Source organism: Anabrus simplex, chromosome 1 (genome assembly GCF_040414725.1).
Source record: "Anabrus simplex isolate iqAnaSimp1 chromosome 1, ASM4041472v1, whole genome shotgun sequence".
Lineage (NCBI taxonomy): Eukaryota > Metazoa > Arthropoda > Insecta > Orthoptera > Tettigoniidae > Anabrus > Anabrus simplex.
Window position 1 is genome coordinate 515,299,714 of NC_090265.1, and position 23,622 is coordinate 515,323,335.

Sequence of the window (23,622 nt, forward strand, 5' to 3'; positions counted from 1 at the left end):
CAACAGCTGGCAGTATAATCTGAGGATTTACAGTATCAACGGGTGTGCATTATTAGATGTAACTAAAACATGGCTTCTCAGGGCAAACAAGTGCTCGATGAAAGTATTATTTTAGATATTTTATGTAATCCCTCATATCTAGTAAGAAAACAACTTTACTAATATGTAGATATTCTTACATATTCATTCAAATATGAAACGTGCGGGAACAAGCTATGCTATAGACTGTAAAAAGAATTCCAGTCATAACGAAATGTAAGATGTTTGGAATTCATATCAGATGTCCTTAATATTTCCATTTCTGCATGAAATGATAATTATGTGCCTTCAGTATCATCTTGACTCTGAGAACGCTAACATCGTCTTTTGAGCCACTAGTCACATAAATATTTATAAATAAAATGTTATACGAGCTCCCAGTTTCATTATTTTTATTATTGAACCATTATTTTTATATCATTTTAATTGTTTTGTAATTGCGGAACATGTTTTACTCGATCCGTCTAATGTAAATATAATGGTATTTCAGAAAACTGTACTTAGTTGACCGTCAGACTATTTTTTTATTCGCAAACATAGTATAATATATAAACCGTTTTTAAATCTCGAGTGCTAGCTGACTTGAAACAAGTAATATTTTTCGTTACTGCTATCGTAGTTTATTAGCTTCACTGGCCTCATATTGATAGTTCTAACAATCACAATATAAAGCTAAATTTATCACCTAATCAATACTTTTTTATTTATATTGATGTATTTAATACATTTTCCAGTACCGGTTTCGGCCTTTATTATAAGCCATCTTCAGCTGCTGAAGAACCTTAATTTTGGTAAAATAACATGGCAGTATTAAATGCTACTTAATTCTAAGTTTAATACAACTTATTTCTTAATTTTGGTAAAATAACATGGCAGTATTAAACGCTACTTAATTCTAAGTTTAATACAACTTATTTCTAAGTTCAAATGATACAATATTGTGGTCAATCTTGCATCAAATTAGAGTTGGTAAGAGTCTAAAATTATATCTAAAAGTAACGTTTGTGAAGTGTTACTGGTTGGTGTTGATGTTCTATTAACACACTCTTAATGAATTGTACATTTCAATGTTAAAACAAGTATATATTTTGCATGTTTAAAAGATGGCAGTTTTGGTGAAATAAATAAAATGAGTCAAAATCTTAGTTAGGTATTGATCGACATCAGATTGTCTTGTGAGTTTAATGCCTAATGTTTTGGAGTAATATGTTGAGAGCATTCCTTCTTGCATAACTTGTTATCAGCAACTTGTAGTAAGATGTATCTAAATCGAAAGAAAGAAAAGGTGTTTTCTGTTAGAGAACGTATATTGTTAGTGCAAGTGTATTTCGACTTGCTCTCCTATTGCCTCCAGCTAATCGCTTACATGTTTGTCACAAGCGTGTTGTGTACTGCTTCTTGTGCGGCAATGTTTGGCATTTGTGACAGTGGAGTGGAAAGGGGGTGAAGCAGAGGGGAGGGGTTTGGTTAGGAGGGAGTGTGTCCTGTGGAGTCTTGGTTGCATGTTTTTGTTTCTGTTAACTTTCTTTAAATATTTTTTTAAAGGAGTGGCAGTATTGAAAAGGGTGTTAGTTTTTTCCATTATCTCGCCTTCGATATTGGAAAATTCATATTTAGATTCTTCTGTGTGTTGTCCTATTTGAACATAGAAATAAGTCGTCTTAGAAATAAGTAGTGTTTAACATTGCATGTTATTTTACCAAAATTAAGGTTCAATAGCTGAATATGGCCTGTAACAAAGGCCAAAACTGGTACTGTAAAATGTATTAAATACATAATATAAATAAAAAAGTATTGAATGTCTTTATAATTGAATCGTGCAGTCGAGTAAGAAACTAAGTCAGATTTTGCTGCTTTTCAGGAGAGCAAAAAAAAACTGATTTTCTTCGACGCGCTTCAATGAATAGTTCCCATTATTTTATATAATATTTAGATCAGTGATAGATATGTAACGGAGGTAACAGGAAAATGTTCAAGAAAAATTTATAAAGTTTATGACCGTTTGAACTTTTTTGACTTAGTTCCTTTCTCCAATAATACTGAAAAAAATTTGGAGTTAGGAAATAAATCTCTCATACAAACTACACCAACCTTTGTTATATATTAAACATAGCATAATGCAATACATAAGCACTGTTTACAGTTTATCCAACAGAAAAAAACAGGGAAAACAAATACAAATGACCTTGAAGCGCCAAATAACTACAGTATTACAACCGAGACTACTAACCTAAGGGGAATTCATTGGCTGCGAAATAATGTCCAAGTAAAATGCCAAAGCATCCTCATTCTCAACATATTTCAACAGTTTACGCAAGTCCTTTATCTTCTCAGCTTTTATTGGAACCCCACCCTCTGGATATGCTGCCATTGGTTGCAAGGAAAATGTGCAAAAGTTACCTTTCCCAAGATGAAACGTATGTTTCACAATGCTGTTTATGAAGGGAAGTGCTACAACTCCTGGTTTCTCTGCCCTATATCTGTATTCTTTAAACGAAGGAGAAAATGCAATCTTTCCAGTACGAGGAGTATTCTTTGTCGATGTTTCAGCTGATACAGTCACTTTTTAAAAAAACTCAGGCCACCACTTGTCAAAATTAAATACTGCACTTGAGTCTACTAACTTAACTGTAACATTTGCTTTGCTGTTTACAATAATTGCCATATACTCTTTCATAGTATAAACTCTGTCTACTTTTTTAATGTTTTTCTTAACACTTTCAACACTATGTCCATACGGGCGCGCTGCTTTCCTGCTTCTGGATGGCGCCCGTATATGATACGGGCGTGATTTTCTCGTGTGTTTATATCCGGCTGCACGTATCACGTACGGTTCCCGTCCCTTGGTTGGAGGTAATAGTCTATCTAGTGACCACTAGAATGCAGCAGTTTTTGGGAATTTCAAAATGAAACGATAAACAGGGTATTTTTTCCTTGCCGTGACCTCTACCGAAGCACTCGGTGTGCCGTGTGCTGCGCGCACCAAATCTGTCAGCTGTGTTACTGTGTAAACATGTCTTCACGCCGGCTCAATGATAGTGATATTTTATCGGGAGAAGCGGGTTGAGAGATGGATGAAAGTGATTATGACCCTGCTTACAAACCGGATAACGTATCAAGCGATAGTTCAGGTAAGATTTTTATTTATTACGTCACTTTGGAACGTAAGTGCTTAGCTGTAATATTTTACTCCGAATACAACCGATAGAAATACTTCGCCTAGAAATTTGGGTTTATCTTTTTCGTTTAGACGAAGAGACGCAGGCTGATGATTCACCTGTGCCGGGAACATCTGCTAGATCATCTGAATCTGATGATGAATGGTCAGAAACAGATGACCAACTACAGCCACCTGTCATCCAGTCGGCATCTGGTTCTACTCAGTTTTGCGCGGGGAGTGACGAAATGGATTGTTTCAGTAATTTTTTTAGTGATGCTGTGATCAAAAATATAATAACAGAAACTAACAGATATGCAGGTACGACAATTGCGGCAATGAAACGTCAGGGCAAACTGAAGGAAAATTCCATGTGGCACCGGTGGTCTGCAGTAAAACTTTACAAAATTTATTGGTTTTTTGCAACAATTTTGCATATGTGTGAAAGCTACTTGTTTTGCAAGCTATGCTCAGACAGGGGCAAGAAGGAAAGTGGTGAGCACGTCAGAAAAGAGAGTAGATGGTGGTGCAAGGAGTGCAAAGTAGGACTGTGTATAGTCCAATGTTTTCAGGACTACCATACGAAAACAAACTATTCCTAAATAGGTAAATATTTTATTCCACTGCATTTGTGTTTATTTGTGGCCTAAGTAGTCGCATTAAATGATTATTTTTTATTGTCTCAGCAAGCTTATTGGTATAACCTCAATGTAAAAAATTTTTCTCTACTATTTTTTTTCATGTTTTTCATAAGACTAGTATAATTAAATTACTTCAGATATTCACTTGTTGATTAACATCTTCATTTTGGACGATTGACACCTTCATATGATACAAAAATTAGGCATGTAATATGTTTTGCTGTTCCATAATAATGCGTTAAAAATTAGCAAAAAGACCCAGTTCACAGCCAGGATCCATGTTAAAATATGGTAGTGTTGAAAGTGTTAAATACCCCAAAGTCTCTGTCGCATGGTAGGAATGAAAGACCCCTCTCGGGAAAGTACTGTCTAATCTCCTTAAATCGATTTGAAGCTGCCAGGTCTAGCATTAGTCTTATGACCGTATGGTTCTTATTTTGGCCTGGAGAACCATCGGAGAAAACGTGTAACTGGTCAACATTTTCTGACACAAATTCGTCTATATAATCTTTCAGGAAAGAAGTAACTTCATTCGCACCCTTCTTTCCTTGGCCTTCATGATACATATACACAACACACTTGTCCGTTGCAAGATCATGAATACAAAACACATTCACCCACAACTGTCCCATGTAAAACACTTCCTACACTGGTATGTGTGGCAGGGGCAGATTTTGTATAAAGTCAAAGGCAAGGCCTGTCACTTTGTCATTTGTTCTGCATAGTGTTGCAACTTCTTTCCAAGACCTGTAGAATTTCCTGCGTCTTTTATGAACATCATATTCAGCCTGAGCTGCACGCTTTGCTGATTCACAAATATGTGGACTCTTAAGTTTAGCTGTGAACTCCTCACACTTGCTGCAGACATCGATCTGTGGTCGTCCGAATCGGTAGTTATAATTCTCAACAAAATAGGTCCTGTAGAAGCTGTACTTGACTCCACACTCCGGGTATTTTGTGACAAACATGTTAATAAGCGGGCATCTAAGTAATGCACTTCTTTCCCTTCTTAATGAGTCCGTTTCAGAGGGAATGATTGAATATGATCGGATATCAGTTTAGTGACATCTTCTGGTATCTTTCTGGTATTTGGATTGGTTCCTCTCTTGCCCCGGGAATTTCTCCATGAAGAAGCAGCATTGTGATATGGAATACTCTTTTCTGAGTGACGGCATGCATGCTCATAAAAGCTGAACGACATACCTTCTTTCTATTGTTGCCATCCATAACAAAGTAAGTGAAACTTGCTGCTCGCTGATTTGAATTTTCATTCCTCGATCTTCTGGTCTTAATTTCATTCTTCTCGATGAGGCACTGCAAGTGTAAATCTTGTGCATCCTTACTGGGAAGTTGAAGAAACTTGGAAAGAATGGACATGCGAGCCTCTTCGTTGATAATCTCAAAGCACTTCTTTCTGCATCTAGAAGAATAACATATTTTTAATACTAAGTATAAATCTGTACTATACGTATTGTTATCTAAAACAAGAGTAGAAAGTTTGGTTGCATGTTAGAATATTATTTACTAAACAATTCCTAGTAATACTTCTCAAGCTCCTTACTTACCTGCAGTCAGAACTGGTTTCTTTGTCTTCCACAACTCTCCCACGTTTATTCACACATGCCAGTCCTCTGAGTCTTGCGTGTTTCAGAACACTATGTTTATGGCCCTCAGGCTGTGCCTTCCTTTTCGGAGTCGTATTCTCAAACGTAATACAAAGATCACTTTGTCATCCACCGAGATACAAACTGAAATACTGTACACTATAACCCACCATGTACCGTACGATTTCTGTTTCCCTCCAGTATGTTGTCCTTTGTGTTGTACCAACGCCGTAAATTGAAATATCCCCTGTTATACCTACATCGCATGCAACGTGCGGCAAAGAATGGAACTAAGTCATGAATAGCAAGTGTGTTTCTTCACAATATGCCTGATGTCCATCCACTGTTTCTCCCACAAGGAGAAGGATGACTTATTTCTTTCCTTTACCAAACGATAGGGCTTGGTTATGTGAGGTAAATGAAGCAATAAAATGAAAATGGCCGATTTTGACTTAGTTCCTTACTCGACTGCAGGATTCAATTGTGATCGTTACTAACGTGGGGAAAAATATAGACATTATACATTTAAAAAAGTTTATCCTTTGTCCCACACAGAAACAAGCTACACCAATATTTAGCTTATTTTATTCTATGTTTAATTAGGTGCAGTAGAAATTTTTATCATGCCCAGTTAAAATGTTAACGCTGGTTGAACGAAGAAAGTGCCGGTATTTTTTTCAATTTCCAACGGAGCGCTTATTCTGAAAATTCATAACTTTAAAAGTATAGAGATGATCATTACCAAACTTTAATACATCTTAAAGCAACTTAATGGTTGATCTGTATACAAAGTTTTTATTTCACCTGATATTTGTGAAACAACATTTTCTCATTACTGGGTGATCATAGCCGTAAACAATTCGGCTTTTTACGAACCTCAGGAGAATGTCAGGCTAAAATTAAAATTGATTTTTGCCTGCATGCAGTTGTTGATTTTATATTGATTTACATTTAACTGAGTGGTTTTGAGAGAAGAAAGCAGCGGATCAGCCGAACAGTGTTTGCCTATTTGCCGCTCCAACTGAACTCTGCTCTGTATCAGCTTTGAGTCATGTAGAACTGCTTCGCAATGAATGTTTTGTGTTGTAGGGTGGGGTGAGAAAGTGGAATAAGGGGATAGATAACGTGCTAGATAACGAAAAGTGTATTTCCCCCCGTCATCGGGAACTTTCAATACAAGACATTTCAAAAGTTGAATGTATCCCACCAGTACTATGGATATCTTGATGCGAGGATACACTTCGAATAAGCCCTATCACCTAGCCCCGAGTGAAGATAAATTTCAGTGACCCGCCCAGTAATCAAACCCGGGACCCTTGTATCTGAAAACCAAAAAATTAGAGAACACAGTTTTTGATCTTTACTGCATTGAATTACGCGCACGACGAGATATCGCTATGGAGCAAATGTTACTATGCTCCGCACGCTCAGCTGACCAGAGTTGTTAGCGACAGCGTAATCTGTACCCTCTTACTAAGGTTCACGTAGAAATGAGACATTTTGGAGAAACAATGACTTCTTCCCTACTTCTAAGAAAACTTAAGTTTCCAAATATTTCTGCTAAGTGCTAAGTGCCCTGATCCATTAATCACTAACGAAACGAAAAGGTCCTTCTCATAAGCCGGAACTTACAGTGAAATACAAGATATACTACGTAATTCTATCATTGATATATCGAGTGCTAGTCCAATAAAGGTTTTAAACAACTGACAATAAACATCCAATTATTGTACACTTGTGATCACAAGAAATCCGGGTGGAAAAGAAAACAGGTAACATTTGGGCATAGATTTTGGCCAGCCCTAAGGATGAGGGGGAAGTAAGCTAGGCAACGTCACATGTTAGTCTTCCAGGAGGTGTGGTCTGTAACGTTACGCAGTCATAGGTCACTCCCAACACAGTTTTCTTGGGAACTGATTAAGATGTGTTTATGATTAGACATTCTGGCTATACTGGCTTCTCCTAATCAAGGAAAACAATTAACTGTAATTTAATTGTGAAAAAATGTACATGATGTAATCCCGCCCCAGTGTGTATGGCATTTGCGTGTTTGATCAGCGCTGACAATAGCGCCATGGGAACGGTTTTCCAAACACCCTTGCTTCTCTGATGGTCATAATTATTTAATACCAGGTTATTTTTACTTTAGTTGTTGAGGATAAAATATGATGTCAATGTTACATTATTTTTATTGTTAACTGGCTGATGTACCTGTGCTTCTCTACGGGATTCTCAGAAAGACTGACTTTGTTGTTTTCCTAACTGAAGTCAACATAGGTCGTTACAAAAACATCTATAGGAAAGCAGCGATTAAAGGCAATGTTATCATATAAAATATTCGATCAAATGAAAATCCAAACATTTTCTCACTTTTAACCCCTCAGCGTCGCAGCCATTTAAAGAGCATCCTATCCCGCGGCCGGATGATATTTCAACTACGCGCGACTGAAATACATTGATTCACTTCAAGCGTTACTACAAGTATAAGAGTAGCCCGATTTTCACGAAATTTGGAAATCCGTATGATAGAACAATGTACATGCAGATAATTACGTAATTGTTTCACATTTCCTTAATAATTTAGTTTCATGTGATAGAGTTCGAAGCACTCTTCGAGACGGAGACTCGAGTCACATTCCTGGCAGCAGTAAACCGTCTTCTTTTCGCCGTGTTTTGAACATACGATGCAACGTCTCTGATGTTTGGATTTCTCACTCTTGGGTGCTAATTTCTTAATAAAATGTCTTTCCTGTAACCTTGGAATTGTATTATCTGATGCGCGCCGGCCTTGAATATTTCATTCCCCGCCCGACCTTCCATCAGTTGAACCCGATAAGATAACTGCTCAATGTTTGTCCCTGTGACTTGTCTGAAAATTATGACAGATTTCAGGAATCAGAATTCACTGTTGAAAACTTCCTTTTGACCTTTATAATTATCCATAGCTTCCCACACGAAATTTCCAAGTACTGGTTCCTCCTTATCGTCACTCTGATCATTTACCACTGCATCCGCTACAGCCACATCATCTATTTCATTATCACTGCTGGTAATACTGTCACTACTACTTCCAACTAAACTTTCATCTGCATTATACAAAACTTCAAGCACGTTACTGTCAGTCAAACCACGGCTGGAGCTGGCCATTGAGCGTGGCGCGTCACACCGAGTGATGAAGCTGCAGCGAGACCGAAAAGAGCAGGATGAAACTGAATGAGGGCAATAACATTTATGACGAAAAACCAATTCTATACATATTTCAGATAAAAGGTCGAGACATCGTCTTTCAAACGAGATATATACCATGAACAACTGGTTCTCGTATGACAGAAAGCAGCACTAACTCATGCCTACACAGTGCGCTCGTGGAGAGTTACAAAAATATTAGAAGCTGAGAAATAAATATAAGCCTAATTAATAAACCGCACTCTTAATGTAAAATTGGAGCAAAGAACATCACGCGAAAAGACAAACTTCTCAGAATATCAGTTCTTTATCTTATTCTGTAGGAAAGAATGAAGCAAACAGACTTTTTTTTAAAGCAGAGATCAGTGTTCAGACTTACTTGACAAATACTTATCCTTGCAAAAACAACTTCATTTTACATACATACATACATACATACATACATACATACATACATACATACATACATACATTATCATTATAGACTGTTATGCCTTTCAGCGTTGAGACTGCAAGCCTCTGTGAATTTACTAAACGTCGCCACAATCCTAGATTTGCAACTAGTGTTGTGGCCTCATTTAGTTCTATACCTCTTTTCTTTAAATCGTTAGAAACATAGTCTAACCATCGTCGTCTTGGTCTCCCTCTACTTCTCTTACCCTCAACAACAGAGTCCATTATTCTCCTAGGTATCCTCCTCCATTTGTCTCGCATGACCCCACCACCGAAGCTGGTTTATGCGTACAGCTTCATCCATCGAGTTCATTCCTAAATTAGCCTTTATCTCCTCATTTCGAGTACCCTCCTGCCATTGTTCCCACCTGTTTGTGCCAGCAATCATTCTTGCTACTTTCATGTCTGTTACTTCTAACTTATGAATAAGATATCCTGAGTCCACCCAGCTTTCGCTCCCGTAAAGCAAAGTTGGTCTGAAAACAGACCGATGTAAAGATAGTTTCGTCTGGGAGCTGACTTCCTTCTTACAGAATACTGTTGATCACAACTGCGAGCTCACTGCATTAGCTTTACTACACCTTGATTCAATCTCACTTACTATATTACCATCCTGGGAGAACACACAACCTAAATACGTGAAATTATCGACCTGTTCTAGCTTTGTATCACCAATCTGACATTCAATAATGTTGAATTTCTTACCTACTGATATCAACTTAGTCTTCGAGAGGCTAATTTTCATACCATACTCATTGCACCTATTTTCAAGTTCCAAGATATTAGACTGCAGGCTTTCGGCACAGACTGCCAAACTGCTTATCACATTTCCACCTAACTGAATCCCTCCCTGCCATTTTATACCTTTCAGCAGATGATCCATGTAAACTACGAACAGCAAAGGTGAAAGATTACAGCCTTGTCTAACTCCTGTAAGTACCCTGAACCAAGAACTCATTCTACCATCAATTCTCACTGAAGCCCAATTGTCAACATAAATGCCTTTGATTGATTTTAATAATCTACCTTTAATTCCATGGTCCCCCAGTATGGCGACCATCTTTTCCCTCGGTACCCTGTCGTATGCTTTCTCTAGATCTACGAAACATAAACACAACTGCCTATTCCTCTCGTAGCATTTTTCAATTACCTGGCGCATACTGAAAATCTGATCCTGACAGCCTCTCTGTGGTCTGAAACCACACTGGTTTTCATCCAACTTTCTCTCAACGACTGATCGCACCCTCCCTTCCAAGATGCCAGTGAATACTTTGCCTGGTATACTAATCAATGAGATACCTCGATAGTTGTTGCAATCCTTCCTGTTTCCTTGCTTGTAGATAGGTGCAATTACTGTTTTTGTCTAATCTGAAGGTACCTTACCAACACTCCACGCTAATTTTACTACTCTATGAAGCCATTTCATCCCTGCCTTCCCACTATACTTCACCATTTCAGGTCTAATTTCATCTATTCCTGCTGCCTTATGACAATGAGTTTATTTACTATCCTTTCCACTTCCTCAAGCATAATTTGACCAACATCATTTTCCTCCTCCCCATGAGCTTGGCTGTTTGCAACACCACCATGAAGATTTCCTTTTACAATGAGAAGATGTTCAAAATATTCCCTCCACCTGTCCAGTGATTCCCTGGGGTCTATTATGAGTTCACCTGAATTACTCAAAACACTGTACATTTCCATTTTCCCACCCTTCCTAAGATTTTTTATTACTGTCCAGAAAGGTTTCCCTGCTGCTTGACCTAGCCTTTCCAGGTTATTACCAAAATCTTCCCATGACTTCTTTTTGGATTCAACAACTATTTGTTTCGCTCTGTTCCTTTCATCTACGTACCAATCCCTGTCTGCCTCGGCCCTTGTTTGGAGCCATTTCTGATAAGCCTTCTTTTTACGTTTACAGGCTGCTCTCACTTCATCATTCCACCAAGATGTTCGCCTTTTCCCATCTTTACACACAGTTGTTCCTAGGCATTCCCTTGCTGTTTCTACTACAGCATCCCTGTATGCCACCCATTCACTTTCTTTATCCTGAACCTGCTTACTGTCTACTGTTCGAAACTTCTCGCTAATCATATCGATGAACTTCTGTCTAATTTCCTCGTCCTGGAGATTTTCTACCCTTATTCGTTTGCAGACAGATTTCACTTTCTCTACCCTAGGCCTCGAGATACTTAGTTCACTACAGATCAGATAGTGGTCTGTATCATCGAAAAATCCCCGAAAAACTCTTACATTCCTAACAGATTTCCTGAATTCAAAGTCTGTTAAGATATAGTCTATTATGGATCTGGTACCCGTAGCCTCCCATGTGTAGCGGTGAATAGCCTTATGCTTGAAGAATGTATTCGTAACAGCTAAACCCATACTAGCACAGAAGTCCAGCAAACGCTTCCCATTCCCATTAGCTTCCATATCTTCCCCACATTTACCAATCACCCTTTCGTATCCTTCAGTTCTATTCCCAACTCTCGCATTGAAATCGCCCATTAGCACTATTCTATCCTTGCTGTTGACCCTGACCACGATGTCACTTAATGCTTCATAAAACTTGTCAACTTCATCCTCATCTGCACCCTCACATGGTGAATGCACGGACACAATTCTTGTCTTAATTCCTCCCACTGACAAATCTACCCACATCATTCGCTCATTTACGTGCCTAACAGAAGCTATGTTGCGTGCAATGATATTGCTGATAAAGAGCCCTACCCCAGACTCTGCCCTTCCCTTTCTAACACCCGTCAAGTACACCTTATAGTCTCCTATCCCTTCCTCGTTATCTCCCCTTACCCGAATATCACTTACTCCTAGCACATCCAGATGCATCCTCTTTGCTGACTCAGCCAGTTCTACTTTCTTTCTTCCATAAGCCCCATTGATATTGATAGCTCCCCATCGAATTCCATTTCGTTCGCCAAGTTGTTTCCAAGGAGTCCCTCGCCTGTCAAATGGGAGTGGGACTCCATTACTCCCATAGGTCCGAGGCTTGCTTAAAGTGTTCTGAGCTCGGTAAATTCATGAAGCAGGATGCTGCCCTACTTGCACGTAGTCCAAGTGAGGATCTCTCCTCTAACGGGTTATGGACCACCGGTGAATTGTATAGTCCTGGCCGCCTGAGCACAAAGGAGGGCCACGACTCAGAATATGTCCGAGATGCCCACTCCCATTCCATAGCAACTGGTATCCCGACTCTCAGGACCACTTACTAGGCCACTCAGCCGTTGCCCATGGTTCACGAACTAAGACGTGACTACAGTAACCCACAAACATGAACCATGAACCAACATGAACTTCATTTTAACGATTTTAAATTCTTATTTACAACACTGATAAACCCGAAAATGTCTTCTTGGAAACAAAACAATTTGCATGTCCATAACTCGAAAAATCTTCACACTATAGACGTAAATGCGAAACCATGTATGGGTCTATACCACGTATAGAGGTCGGCGGCTACGGAAGAAAAGAGGGTCTATACAACGTATAGAGGTCGGCGCTGAAGGGTTAAGGAACAGTACTATGTTTACAAGTGACTATTTTCATTTTGACCCTATTGAAATTCAATATATTAAATGTTTAACAATTAATTTATTGGAAACCACCTATTCAATATTATTATAGTCTTTAAGACTATAATACAATCATTATATTAAAGTTTAAGCATATGGTACATGTTCGCCTGTCATTGCAGGCATCATTAGCCATAAATTCTAAACTCCAAGTCAGGGCTCTGAGTGGACACTACACTACAACTGTTCTCATGAATTAATTTTTTTAAACAATTTTCACTGATGTCCAAGAAAATCACGGTCATATTTGGAGTGAACCGCCGATCATGTCTTACAGTTCTAATGGGACGTCTAATTCATGTTCACATCCAGTGGAGATAATACAAAGATATAAATTCTCATAATGCCGATAATGAGACGGCATTTGAAGTCAAGTGAAACAAAACATCTCCATGTTCTTTCAGCTATATAGGAGGTTAACTGCTAAAACTATTCTTAAAAACTATTTTTACAGAATTTACGCTAATGTATAAGAACATATGGTACATTTGGAAATGAACTGGCCGATCTTGTCTTAGAGTTCTAAAAGGACGTCCTACTCATGTCCACATTCAATGGAAATAATCCAAAAATATCAGCACTCATATGCCGATAAGGGGACGACAATTGAAGTTTATTGGAATCACATTTACACACTTCTTTTAGCATATATAGAAGATTAAACCGTTCAGCTCATGTGATTTTTGGGATAACCAAAATCTTCTATAGATCTTTTTTTTTTAAGAAATGAGAATCTCTATTAAATTTTTTTTAAGTGAGGTGCCAGTTAAATGGCAAGATTGCTGGTAGAGAATGCTTGATAGTCTCATTTAAATAAACAGATTATACCATCTCCATTTAAACATGCTGTATGTTGTCTAGGTTGTGAAGTTGTGAAGTTATTCCCGTGTAGTCTGAAGAGGAGTTCAACTGGATTCTGGGTGCAAGTATACCGGCTTGTGAGTGTGTGAAATCCTTTAGACTTTAGGAGAGAAGCCTGGCTGTGTTGCGTTTCAGCCAGCTTTCGCACAAAAGAATTTGACCTCAATGAATTGACATGAATTCACACAAGCAACACAGCTGGACCGTGATGTTCTTGTACATCAGTGAAAATTGTTATATATAAAAAAATAATTCACAAGAATAGTTGTAGTGTAGCATCTAACTCCCCTGCTACTTCCCACCAATATTCAGGCAGGCTGTTAAACTCTGTACGACCGGGCGAGTTGGCCGTGTAGTTAGGGGCGCGCAGCTGTGAGCTTGCATCCGGGAGATAGTGGATTCAATCCCACTGTCGGCAGCCCTGAAGATGGTATTTTGTGGTTTCCCATTTTCACACCAGGCAAATGCTGGGGCTGTACCTTAAGGCCAAGGCTGCTTCCTTCACTCCTAGCCCTTTCCTATCCCATTATCGCCATAAGACCTATCTGTGTCAGTGCGAAGTAAGGCAAATGTAAAAAAAAAAATCCACTGTATGCAGCAGTAATCCTATCGGAAATGAGTGGCACCAGAAGACACAAAGCACGTCGCAACAAACAGTGGTCAGTGTAATGTTACTGTTGATCAATTTTATGACCTTATATATAGTAGGCCTTCATATTTAGTTTTTTTTCTACTCTGTGATATAAGGGCTTCTTAAAAAATTATTTAAAGCGTAGACTGTAGTTCCTTATTCTCCGACTTTACATACCGATTAAATTCTGTTTACCCATTTTCTTGTGACTCGGCGCTGATATGGACTTACTAACAAAAAACCAAATTCATTAATATCTCTGTGATCATAGCTGGTATGCTAATAATGCATAAGACATAAATTATAGAAAATTTAATACTACAGTATATAACTTTAGTTATGTGGTATTTATCGATACGACCACTAATAACATAAATATTTGAGAATTTAATTTTAGGCCTTCCCCTAAACTACTATTTCAATCAGCGTAAATGAAATTATTTATGGCCCAGATTATAAGGATTTATTCCCCGGCGTTTGCATACCGATTTTCATTAAGATAGGACCACTAATAACATAAATATATGAGAATTAAATTTTAGGCCTTCCCCTAAACTACCATCTTTCTCAGCGTTAATACAATTACTTATGGCCTAGATTATAGCGACTTATTACCCGACTTCGCCTACCGATTTTCGTTAAGATACGACCACTATTGACATAAATATTTGAGAAATAAATTTTAGGCCTTCCTCTAAACTACCATTTTACTCAGCGTGAATACAATTATTTATGACCTAGATTATAGCAAATACAGTAGAGACAATACGCGACATGGATTTAGCCTTGTTAAAATGGGAGACAATTCGACGGTGGCGGTCCTAGTGACTTGACCTGAAAAGTCACGCTAAATTTAAATATCAATGGAAATGTATATACGAAAATAGATAAATAAATAACGTCTAGAAAGAAGGTATTATTGAGATATTAACTTCGAAGTTGCTAAAGCAAAATTCTGGATAAATGAATGAAGAATTATTTAAAAAGGTTATTATTTAAAGACTGAAATTAGACATATAAACAAGATGTGAAATGGGTTGATCTTTCATTTCTGCATTACTTTTTTTGCTTTAGCATTCCTGCCTGAACTTTTACGGTTAGATTTGTCTTTTTTCTAATTTAAAAAACTTTGTATCATCACATTAAGACACTTGTCAATAAAAATATCGGCACATTCCTTACACACATGTTGCAATGAATTAACATTTAAAAGCTGGACAATTTTCCTCTTAACATGAAGCCTACTAACAGAAATAAAATCTATAAAATTCCAGCTTTAATCTGAGAAGAGGAATTAAAGAAAGAAAAGTATGAAAATGTTGTTGATAGTGATGCTTTGAGGAATATTTACGTACAATTAGAGTAAAAATGTAACATACTCTTGGCTGTATAGTCGAGGATTTTTAAAGTCGCTGACCTAGAAATGATCTGAACAGATCTTGTAATTCTTGTATAAGCGTAACGGCCCTTCTTTCTTGTACACCTTATCCAAATCACTTTGTGACATTTCAAAACCCACAGATCACACCTACAACAACACATCGGTATTGAAGGTTAACTGCTGCCCTATACAATAAAATATGCGTATTATATTTTAAGCCAGTTTAAATATGGGTCGAGCAGGTAAAAATCTCTTTGTCACTGGAAGAATATATATGCAAACACAATATTACTTACATTTTCTTGTTGCGAGGGTAGCGAAAGACAGACCGCGCATTCTTCTCTACTTCATAGTTACTGCAGCCAAACACAGCACATACCTTTCCCCTCATGTTGAGAGGAGATATCAAGGAATGACACACGCTACTATTTAATTATGTCAACTCACTGAAAACGCATAAATAACACCAAAAACTTCACACACAAATACACGTACTCTTATGGCAGAATCAGTGGTTCTCAGGTCTACCCGCTAGAGAGAGCTCTAATAGCTGTCCCTCGATATCTCGCTGAGTGTCGCGTATTGTCTCTACTGTATTTGATTATAGCGACTTACTCCCCAACTTTGCATACTGATTTTCGTTCAATTATCTTAAACAGTTTTCTTGTGATGCGTCTACATACAGACAGAAAGTATGGAAAATTAAACAGTGCATTTCTTTGTTACATTGGATACAACTGATACAGAAATACCATCCTTTTTAAATTCTGAGCAATGTACAGACAAAACTCTTTATTTTATATATATAGATTATTATTATTATTATTATTATTATTATTATTATTATTATTATTATTATTATTATTATTATTATTATTATTACACTGTATGGGAAATGAACTCTGCAGTCCTTTCAAATTAAACGGCTTTATGAAGGTAGAAAAAATGGTCATAATGAGTGTTTGTATACTATATGGCAGTTCGTGGAAAGCAAAGGAAGAACTGACCTACTTAGCACGTTTTCCCCTGTGAATAACTTACGGGCCTGTAATGTATTTTCAGCAATATACAGTACAGTAGCACACACTACCTCGACCCATTCGAGGACTGATCATGATCAGGCTTGCTTGAATATCAATACCTCATGTAATTCACTGTTTCCAAACTGCTAAAGCAATGGAGTTGCATACACACATTAAAATGCTTCAGTAGTTCGCAACTGTCAAAAGTTTTCAGAGGTTTTACTCTGCTGTGTTACTAGAACACAGTTTGGTTTTAGATAAGAAGATACCACGACGAGAGCATGGAGGTCCTTAAAACCCTCAGAGAAGGCAAGACCGCTCTTTCAGAAGTCAGAAATGAAAATCCTTTCCTATTAACAAAGTAATGAAGAAACATTGTTTCTGTTTTTTCCGTTATTAGTTTCTTCCAATGATTTGAATGGCTAGAAAATTATTTTTGTGAAAAATCTTGTACTGTTCAAGAATATACTCTTCATTTTTTACAAATAAAATTATTTTCGTGTGCAGAAAACTTTCATTTTATTTACTTTTTCCTTACAAAATCCACTCCTTTGTTTAAGACATTTGACTAAGGCATGAGAATATCTTATTTTTAGTTTTTACAACTCGCCTATCATTCTATTTTTTAAAATTGTGAATAATATTCTTCATTTACATGTCTTTTAAATGTAAGGATTGTCTGTCTCTTTTATTTTGATACATCATTTTAACCCATTTAATTTCTATTTGTCATAATTACATGTATATTAAGAAAAAGCATGGTATGATATTTCAGTAAAAGAGTACATCTTTAAATGAAATATGGATTTCCTTACTAAGTTCTTAGTGAAGGTTACCTTCCTTCATCTCAATTTCTTGTCATAATTTGATGTGTGTTCATATTTTACTGCAAAATATAAGAATTCATTTGACAGTGCTTGCATAGTTATTAATATAGAGTAGTTTAATAGGACCTATGTTGGCGAAAATAAGGGTCATTCCTTCTTACAATGGTTGGACACGATACCATTTGACAATAAGGTCATGGTCGAGACATCTAACATTTCAGCCAGCTTTCGCACAAAAGAATTATTAAGGAATAGGAGAATTTGACCTCAATGAATTGACGTTCGAGCCCGTGTTTTTCCCCCTTCATTCCCCTCTCCACCGCATATCCAAGGTCGAGACAGGGGAGCGTGTGTGGCTGCTACCTTCCCCTCTGTGGGTGTTTGGTTCATGTTAGATCTCCCGTCACTCGCTCTTTCCATCTCCCCTCGCTCTTCAGGTGTCCCTGGGCAGTTCTGAGGGCTGTACTTATTTCCGTGCCGATATGAATATTTCTGGTCCAAGATTTAAGTGAACACCAATGTACAGCAGAAAACGCCCAGTACGTTCAAACTGGTAACGTCGCTAGGAATTCCAGGGCCAAGTGCTTGGTCTCACTGGCCGGTAGGCTCTGCTTTCGTCTCACGCAACTACCCAATTAAATATAAATCAATATGAAATCAACAATTGCATGCAGGCAAAAAGCAGTTTCAGCCTGACATTCTCATGAGCTTCATAACAAGCCAATTTGTTCAATTTTAACTAGGTACAGTAAAAATTTCTACTGCACATAATTAAATGTAGAATAAAATAAGCTAAATTTTGGTGTAGTTTGTTGCTATATGGGACAAAGGATAAACTTCTTATTAACGGGTGTCTATACTTTTTTTCCCACGACAACAGATGCTCAAACAAGCGCAAAGAAAAAAGTGGTCATGTGATTCCAGTAGCACACGCTGGCAGCTGTCATGTAACAACCAGTAGGAGATAAGCAAGCAAACATTTCATTCACTCCTGCGTGGTCTGGCTTAACTGCAAAGAGATACTAGACAAGATTCTTAGCTGTGAGAACTTGCCCACTGCAAGACGTGCATTTCTAACTTACGAAGAAATATTTGCTTGCAAATCCGCCACGACAGATTCATCTCACCTCATACCTGACCCCACAGAGAAAGTGGATAAGGGTTGGATAAACAAACATTTTATGAGTAATTGAGGAAATAAACTTAAAAAAGCTGAATGAGATTTGTGAGCCTGAACATAAAGCACATGAGACTTACCTGCAGCCACAATAGGCTCTGTTGGCTGCTATTAATCTCTGTTTAATTTCATGAGAGGTATCATTTGAGTAGGTGACTGTCGATCCCAGATATTTAAACTGCTCAACTCTCTCAAAGGTGTAATTGCCCACGGTTATTGAAGGTGGCATTTTCTTCTCACGTGCTTTCCCAGCAGCCATATATTTAGTTTTCTGCTGGTTGATGTTCAGTCCCATTTTCCTACTGGCCTGTTCAAGGGCGATGAATGTCTCTTCCATTGCCTTTCGAGTTCTTGCCGCTATATATCATCGGCATAATAAGCAGGTATCTGCACTGATCTATAGAAAATTGTTCCCCTATTCAGGAGGTTTGCATCTCTCATCACCTTCTCCAAGGCAACATTAAAAAGGGGACATGCCAGCGAGTCTCCTTGCCGTACCCCATTTTGAATATTTAATGTCTGACATCATTCCACCCGTTCTTATACTACTTTGTGTCCCACTCATTGTCATTCTCATCAGCCTTACCAATTTTTCAGGAATCAGTTAAAGCTTCGCCTACTCTAATTCTGACTTCATTTTTCTAGAAACTTAGCCACCCATTCGGTCGCTCTTTTGTCAAGTCCAATTGCACCCTTTTTTGCCAGTAGTCTCCCATAATCTACCCTATCAAATGCCTTAGATAGGTCAATCGCAATACAGTCCATTTGACCACCTTAATTCAGGATATCTGCTATATCTTGCTGGAATCCTACAAGTTGAGCTTCAGTAAAATAACCTTTCCATAACCCAAACTGCCTACTATCAAACCAGTCATTAATATTGTGAACGGATCTAATATAATCAGAAAGAATGCTTTCCCAAAGCTTACATGCAATGCATGTCAAACTGACTGGCCTGTAATTTTCAGCTTTGTGTCTATCACCCTTTCCTTTATACAAGGCTACTATAGCAACTCTCCATTCATTTGGTATAGCTCCTTTATTTATTTAATCGTGCCAGAAACATACATTATACTTACAATTATACCGGACAATAACAAATCTGGTACTATAATCATTAATCATTTCTGATGATGGCAGGTAACGATGTGATTTATGCTCTACATAATTACAAAATTAAATGTGGTGTGACCAATAAATGGCTAATTTACATGCTTCCTTGGTAGCATCGATCACATTCTGGAGAGAGCAAGTAGTTGGACACAAGTTACAAACAAGAAGATGGCTCATTGTCTGTTCTTCACCACATTCACATAGCGTGGAGTCACAAACTAAACCCCATCTTCTCATGTTGGTCTTTGTTCTTCCAACTCCGGAACGCAACCTGTTGAGCGTCTTCCATATTGACCAGCTTTCCTCGTGGCCTGGAGGAAGTCTTTCAGAAGGCGTCATCCATCCTGCAAGGTGGATGGATCTGGAACGCCATGAATTCACTCTGAAGTTTGATGGTGATTCAGTGAGGCTTTCAGTTGTATGGAGAAAGCTTTTTCTTGATTTGAGCCGTTCAGTTGCTGGATGGTACCTATATAAAGTATGGGTCGTCAGGTTCAGTGCTTTAGATTTCTCCAGTCTGGATGCACACTCACGGCGAATATCTGGAGGTGGGATACCTGCTAGACAATAAACTTTATCAAGTGGTGTAGATCTCAACATCCTGTAATGAGTCTGCAGGTTTCATTTAAGGCGACATCCACTTGATTAGCATGACTAGATCTACACCAGACAGGGCAGGTGTATTCTGCTACTGAATAACAGAGGGCTATTGCTGATGTTCTTAAAAGGAGAGGATGCGTCCCCCAGGTTGAACCCGATAATTTCCGGATAATGTTGTTCCTTGCAAATACCTTCCTTTTGGTATTCAGACAGTGCGTTTTATAGGTTAGTGCTCGGTCAAGAGTTACTCCTAGATATTTAGGGGTGAAGCAGTGTTCTAATATTTTACCTTCCCAAATCACTTGCAATTTTCTTGCTGTCTGTCGATTTTTTAGGTGGAAGGCACAGACTTGTGTTTTTGATGGGTTTGGTTTTAGTTCGTTCTCTTGGTAATAACCACTTAGAATTTGTAGAGCATGGAAGAGCTTCTCTTCAGCTAGTTCAAATGTTTCCTCTTGAGCTGCCAGAGCGATATCGTCTGCATAAATAAAGCTGTTAGTCCCTTGTGGGCGAGGCTGATCATTGGTGTAGATGTTGAAAAGTATAGGTGCTAGCACACTCCCTTGTGGAAGGCCATTCTTTAAGTTCCTCCATCTACTCTGGCCTTGGAATTCAACAAAAAACCTTCTGTTCTGTAGAAAGTACTCAATCATTTGGGTGAGTTCATAGTCCTTAGTTATACTGTGGACTTTACGAAGCAGTATATGGTGATTAACTGTATCGTAGGCTGATGTCAAGTCAACAAAAACTACTCCAGTGACTGTTGTTTTCATAGCCGTCTTCTATATATTGTGTGAGGTGCAGTATTTGCGAAGTACAACTTTTCCCTGGTCGAAAGCCAGCTTGTTATGGTATGAGTAATGGGTCAGTCACTTTAGATAGTCTGTCCAGAATCATTCTTTCTATGATTTTGTATAAATGGCACAACAGAGAGATTGGTCGGCAGATCTTCGGATCACCTGCGTTCTTGCCTGGTTTGAGTACTGCTATAACTATTGCTTTTCTCCACAGTTTAGGAATTTTGCAATATTTGATGCAATTGTTGAATAAGTCCAAGAGCCATTGCTTACTGACAGGACCAAATCCTTTGAGTTGCTCAATACAAATGTCATCAAGGCCTTGCAATTTTTGCATTTATTCAGCGCTCTATGTAGATCTTCCATAGCAAACCGGTTAGAGAGATTCCTGCTCGTGGTGCCCCTGCATAGGTAATCGGAATTGAATTTCCGTTACCTAACTGAACGTCAGCATTCCAGAAACAATACAATTCATATAAGATGAGCTCCTTCATGCAAACAATAATTACAAAAGTACTTCAGATATAGTTACTATATCCCAACCCATTGTCTTTAGTATATCCCCCGAAACCTTATCAATTCCAGCTGCTTTTCTAGTTTTCAATTTTTGTATATTACTGTAATTGTCATTGTTAACATAGGTAAATTTTCATACTTCTTTAGTGCAAGTCACCTCCTCTATCTGGACATTATCCTTGTAACCAACAATCTTTACATACTACTGACTGAATACTTCTGCCTTTTGAAGATTCTAGCATTCACACTTCCCTTGTTCATTAATGATTCCTGGACTGTCCTTGGAACCTGTTTCTGCCTTAAAGTACCTTTACATACTCTTCCATTTTTCACTAAAATTTGTATGACCGCCAATTATGCTTGCCATCATGTTATACTTAGCTGACTTCTTTGCTAGATTCAATGTCCTAGTAAGTTCCTTCAATTTCTCCTTACTTCCACAGCCATTTCTAACTCTATATCTTTCCAACCTGCACCTCCTTAGTCTCTTTACTTCTGTTATAATATAGTGGATCTTTACCATTCCTTACCACCATTAAAGGTATAAACCTTTTCACATTCCTTAACAATTGCTTTAAACCCATCCCAGAGTCTGTTTACATTTTTATTTACCGTTTTTCCACTGATCATAGTTACTTTTTTTAAACTCCCTTATGCCTGTTTTATCAGCTGTATGGTACTACCTAATAGTCCTAATTTTAATATCATCCTTTCCTTCACATTTATTTTAACTACCACAAAAACAGCTTCATGATCACCAATACCATCTGTTACTTCGGTTTCTCTATAGAGCTCATCTGGTTTTACCAGCACCTCATCCAGAAAATTCTTCCCTCTAGGTGGTTCCATCACTTTCTAAATCAGATGCCCTTCCCATATTAATTTATTTGCCGTTTGTTGGTCTTGCTTCCTGTCGTTTGCATTGCCTTCCTAATTGACATTTGGTAAATTGAGATCACCCGCTACAGTTGCGTTCCTTTCCTTATCGTTTCCCACATAGCTGATTATCTTATCAAATAATTCTGAATCAGTGTCAGCGCTACCCTTTTCCAGACTGTACACTCCAAAGACATCAAGTTGCATATTTTGTCTTTAGAGATGAGCCTTACACCTAGAATTTCATCTTTGTTATCTTCCTTCAACTTTTTCGTAGCTTACAATTATTTTTTTTCCCGCCAGAATGAATACTACTCATTCCTACCCTCTCTCTATGATAGACACTCTAGTTCTGTGAGAAAATTTCTGCAACCATTATATTATTTCTCAGCCATGATTCAACTCCTATTACAATATCTGGTAAGTATACATCTATTAAATTACTTAATTCTATTCCTTTCTTTACAATACTTATACAATTCAGCACTAACATCCCTACTTGACTTCTTGTTCCCTATCACTGCTCCCTAGGCCACCCTGTTTCCCTGAATGTACTTCCCTATAACCCTTCTAAACAAATTTCCTAACTTACAGTATATGTACCACTGCGGTTTAAGTGAAGGCCATCTGAGTGCAGATCCCTATCTCCTACCCATCCATTAGGATCTAGAAATCTCACTCCCAGTTTCTCACATACCCACTCCATAGTCTCATTTAAATCCAAAATCACCTTCCAGTCAGTATCCCTTCTTACATAGTATTCTGCTGAAAACAATCTCCACTTCCTTAACTCCACCCGTGCTGCATTTACCAGATCCCACATATCCCTACTATGTTGGTACTTATACCTGCTTGTCTTACATTGTTAGTACCAACGTGAAACACTACCACCTACTCCTTTCCCTCCTCTTCTACGTTCCTCAACATCTGCCTTTACCTAATTCCTGGATAATACTCTACCCTGGTTGTGCATGGGACAGTTAAGTAGCTCCTCTCAAATTTCTCTGTAATTCTTCTTCTGCCATTTGTGGATTTTTACTCATTCAGCCCAGCACTTGCAGACTTCCTCTATACTAACAAGCTTGCTTGATGCGGATCCCATTAGTTTGCTGCGTACAATTCCTCTATTTCTTATACCTTCTCATCTTCAA

The 23,622-nt window shown here is 38.1% G+C and overlaps 1 protein-coding gene across 1 annotated transcript in view; it reads left to right on the forward strand.

Annotated features, from left to right (window-relative positions):
* Positions 1-23,622, forward strand: part of Enoph (Enolase-phosphatase) — a 111,952-nt gene that overhangs the window by 51,886 nt on the left and 36,444 nt on the right. The window lies entirely within an intron of this gene.